The following is a 5,139-nucleotide window of genomic DNA, read 5'->3' on the forward strand; positions in this document are numbered from 1 at the left end:
TCCAAATATTCCTTAAAGATTATGTTCATAGGTTTAATCTTCGATTTGGTGAAATATCAAGTCTTAAATCAATCTTATAAATGTACTTTGCTTCTTTCGTTTGATCAAACAAATCATTGGTTCGAGGTAACAGATACTTGTTCTTGATAGTAAACTTGTTGAGCTATCGCTAGTCGATGCATAATCTCATACTTCCATCTTGCTTATTAACAATAAATACTGGTGCACCTTATGGGGTATACTAGGTCCAATCGTTCCTTCTTCTAACATCTCTTGCCTCCGCTTTGCTAACTTTCTCATTTTAACTGGTGCCATTTTGTGCAAGGCCTTGGTCATTGGCTTCATCTCAGGTGCTACGTCAATCGCGAGCTTCATTTCTCTATCTAGAGGAAGTGTGGATAGTTAATCCATTCCTTAAAATTATGTCAAATCCTCTTATCTTCCATGGTATCAATTCTTCACAACTTATTGCCAGAAATCTCAATTCCACTATTTGTACTCACTTATTTATCAACTACACATTCTTGACTTGCTAGTCCTTTCATCACAGTCTTATCAATTCAACAGGGTAATTCATCTTATAAACAAAACCTTGGGAGCTAAACAATCAAGTTGTTCTCACATCTTTTAATACTTTAACGTATAAAGTATCCACGATAATCATTCACATCACCACATCCGTATTCTGGATAACATATTTCACAGGAAAATCGCATATTTTCGTTCTTGAAGACACATTCCTTATTGGAGTAGCTTCCCTTGATCCTTAGTGCATCCCTGACTGGGTTAGTAATTTACAATTATCGCCATATGCCTTGGTTTGCTTTCCATGCATGAGAGGTAGATGGAACTTTACCCGCTTGGTCCATAATATGTTGATTTCTGATTGAAAAACTCTTGCAAATAATGATGGTACAACGAAACAACTAGAAGGATTCACAATTCAACCAAGATTAGAGTTGATAAGAAAGAAGAAACAAGGATTTGAATATGAATGAGACAACCACATTGGTACTTAAGATGACCAGTCTTTCATACCATATGGCATACAACCCATGATTAGGTGGCGTCCCGTCCGACTCTTCGTCATTCTGACAAAGTGTCTCACCATAACACTGTTTGTCCCAATCAGAAAGCAAAACTTGAGGGAAACAATTAAATTTGAAAGGAATGCAATATCCTCCTGATAAGTGGCATTTTATACCACTTAGAACATCTTAAAATGGCTTAAATTGGTGTCTTGAATCAAGTATTTTGTGTATTTGATGCGTTTTTCTAGTGTTTATGCATTTCAGGGTATTAGTTGCATTTCGGGGGAGGAATCATCAAGAATAAGCCTTGGCATGTGTTCACCATTGCGAGAGGAAAGGAATGGGCAGATTACGGCGAAGAAACAGAGCAAACCTGGATTTTTTCCAGTAGAGGCCTGTGCGCCCGCGCAGCAATGCTGAGCGGCCGCGCAGCAACCTGCGCGCCCGCGCAGCTATGCTGAGCGGTCGCGCAGGGTCGGGGAAAAAGATAAATTATTTTAGACTTCTACTTCTGTTTGGCTTCCAACTTCTATGTAATCTGAGTTTTATGGGACTATTATATAGGTAGATTTGAGACGTTTTCACAGAGAGTATTAAGGGGATTATGTTTTAGATTGTGTTTTACGCAAGAAGCGAAGGAGATAAGGAAGAAGACCGATTTAGCACACCGCAACGAAGAGGAAGCATATTTTCTTGTGATTCTTGTTTCGTTGTAACGTTGGATGCTAGTTTTCTTGCTTTGACTTATTTACTCTTGTGACGTACTCTGTTTTAATATAATTAGTTTAGTTATTATTTTCTTGTGTTTGTTTGTCATGATTTCATATGAACCCATGATGGCGATAAGTTCTATTATGGGCTAATCGTGATCATGGGGTTGCAACGGATTTATTATGGAATTCTTTAGTTAATTGTTTAATACTTTAGTGTGTGATGATTGCATGATATCTAGTATTGGTTGTGCGTATTCGTCTTATGTGCGTCGCGAACATATAAGATAGGGTGTTAATCTCTTGTGAAGTGACGGTGGATCTTGAGATTTAGAACTTGCCATGCTAGCATAGGTTCATGTACGTTGAGCATGATTAGTGGGTAACTCTAACAGTTTTATTTGCCCTATGTAATCAAAAGGAATAACTTGAGCTTAAATCGTTGTGTTGTCAATTTCTGTAGACATATAGGAACTCAACATAATTGATGACTATTCAACTTCTATCTTAATTGTGGATGCTTGGTAGAATGGTATTAGTACAATGAAAGTTGGCTTTTATCAGTTTCGTGTTATTCGATTAATATCATCACTGTCACATGCTAAAGGTAATAACAATGGCTATAGAAGGAAGTAATAATGAAGTTGTGATCTCATGAGTGTTTTATTATTGATAAATTGAAGTGTTAGTTAAGTGGTTAATTAAGTAGTTAATTATAGTTAATATTTAATCAACAATTTTAAGTGTTATTATCTTAACATTGAGAAGTAATCATACATTGGTGAGTGAGTTTAATTAGACAATAATTTAGTCTGAGTCTCTGAGGGAACGAACTAGAAAATATTCTATATTACTTGCGAACGCGTATACTTGCGTGAATATTAGCGTGTGTTTTCGCCCTAACAAATTTTTGGCGCCGCTGCCGGGGACTCGGCATATTTGTTTAGTTTATGTACTTACCATCATTGGTCATTAGGACTCAGTGATTAGGACATAGTAGTTACTTACTCTTTTCGATTGTGTTTCAGGTATTTTAGCAAGCATTTATGCAAACTCGTTCTCGTGCTCGCAAGAGGACTTTAGATACAGCTGAGGAGACAGACGAAGTTCTTGATATTCCGGAGAAGTTAGATTTTGAGGATTCAGATTCAGGAACTGAGCAGAAAGAACCAGTAAACATGGGAGATCATATTGTTCAAGCTGATCCAGCTCTTATGGATTTTTCTCAGCCTAAAATTGATGACATTCAGTCAAGCATCCTTCATCCGGCTATTCAAGCTAACACCTTTGAAATCAAGCCGGGCACTATTCAGATGGTGCAGAATTCTGTTTCTTTTGGAGGAGCGGCAACTGAAGACCCCAACATGCACATAAGGAATTTTGTCGAGATCTGCAGCACTTTTAAGTATAATGGCGTGACTGATGAGGCTATCAAGTTGAGGCTTTTCCCATTCTCACTGAGGGATAAGGCTAAAGACTGGTTACATTCTGAACCAGCTGGGTCCATCACTACGTGGCAAGATCTTGCGCAAAAGTTTCTGGTGAAGTTTTATCCAATGGCAAAGACTGCTGCTATGAGGAGTGCTCTTACTCAGTTTGCGCAGCAACCTACAGAATCTATGTGCGAGGCTTGGGAACGCTACAAGGAAATGTTGAGAAAATTTCCACATCATGGAATGCCGGATTGGATGTTGATCACTGGTTTCTATAATGGTTTGGGGGCCCAATCTCGGCCCATGCTCGATGTAGCAGCTGGAGGAGCCTTATGGGCTAAAAGCTATACTGAGGCGTATAATCTTATAGAGACGATGGCTGCAAATGAGCATCAAAACCCAACTCAGAGGATGACATCAGGCAAGGTAGCAGGTATTCTGGAAGTTGATGCAGCCACCGCTATTGCAGCCCAGCTCCAAGCGCTATCAATGAAGGTTGATTCTCTGGCTACGTATGGAGTTAATCAAATAGCTATGGTTTGTGAGCTTTGTGCAGGTTCTCATGCTACGGATCAGTGTTCTCTTGTCAACGAATCTGTTCAGTATGTGAATAATTATCAGCGACAACAGCAGCCTGTGCCAGCGACCTATCATCCTAATAATAGAAATCATCCAAATTTCAGCTGGGGGAATAATCAGAATGCTATTCAGCCACCATATCAGCAAGGAATGAGTAAACAGTTTAACCCACCTGGATTCCAGCAACCACAGCTAGAGCCGGCCAAACGGTCGGGCCGAGCGTGCCGGGCCGAATTTCCGGCGGTCAGGTTCATGAATCAGGTAGCTCGTGAACGGCCCGTGAAGATGGACGTGCCGTGCCGTGCCGGTCCGATTTGACTGAATATAAACCCGTAACCGGCTCGCGAATTAGGCGACTCCGGCGGTCCGGCGAATTCTGGCGGTTAAAGGCGGGCCACGAATTAGGCGAAGTAACGAATAACCAGTTAACAAATTAGGGGAATAACCAGTTAACGAATTTGATGACTTTTTGTTTTTTTTTTATATTCTTCTGGCGAACCAGGGCGTGCAAACGTCGGAGAGCTGCTACAACTCTTATCGATTTTTCATGGTTCTGGTAAGATGCAGGATGGAAGAAGAGGAGGGGAGAGGGGTTTAATTATCTAGCACGGTTTTCGAGGTTTTTACTTTGGGAATTGGTGACCAGAAGACCTGTGAGATGTGTTATAAATGTATTATTATTAATTGTTTTGTATGTGGATGTGGTGCAAGTGCATGTATGAAGTGTATTTGAATTGGATTATAAAATTTGTAATAGGAAGTTAGCATGGTCACTCGCGGGCCGAACGGTTAATCGCGTGCCGAGCGTGGTTGTTAATCGCTGGCGAATAAAGCAAGCCGAGCCGGTTCGGTTACGGGCCGGTTCCGGTTTCAGAATATTGGATTCGTATTCGGTTCGTTAAAATATACGATTTGAACGAATTATGAACCGGCACGTGGCGAACCGAATTATACGAATTTTTTCCGAGCCGAACAGCGATCGGGCCGAGCCAAATCGTTCGTTTGGCCGGCTCTAACCACAGCAGTATGCTACAAGGCAATCATATCCTCAACAGGGAAGTACAGCTACACCCACTAATGCTGATTTTGAGGAACTTAAGCTGTTGTGCAAGAGTCAGGCGGTTTCTATCAAGACCTTGGAAAATCAAATCGGTCAATTAGCCAATGCAGTGCTCAATCGTCAACCTGACACTCTTCCCAGTGACACGGAAGTACCAGGCAGGAAGGAAGCTAAAGAGCAAGTCAAGGCTATTACCTTAAGGTCTGGAAAAGTGGCTGATGCTGAAAAGGCAAAGGAAGTCGAAGCTGAAGTTAGAGATGAAGAATCTAAGCAAAAGGAGAAAGCGGCGGAACCAAGGAAGACTACTGTTGAACACACTCTGCCTG

The 5,139-nt window shown here is 40.9% G+C and overlaps 1 non-coding gene across 1 annotated transcript; it reads right to left on the reverse strand.

Moving 5' to 3' along the window:
• Positions 1-3,312: 3,312 nt before the first annotated feature.
• LOC141715966 (small nucleolar RNA R71) lies at positions 3,313-3,419 on the reverse strand. The gene has a single exon (XR_012572704.1). It is a non-coding gene; the product is annotated as a small nucleolar RNA R71 (small nucleolar RNA).
• Between the last annotated feature and the right edge of the window lie 1,720 nt (positions 3,420-5,139).

The sequence above is a fragment of the Apium graveolens genome, chromosome 3, assembly GCF_009905375.1.
Source record: "Apium graveolens cultivar Ventura chromosome 3, ASM990537v1, whole genome shotgun sequence".
NCBI classification, from domain to species: Eukaryota; Viridiplantae; Streptophyta; class Magnoliopsida; order Apiales; family Apiaceae; genus Apium; species Apium graveolens.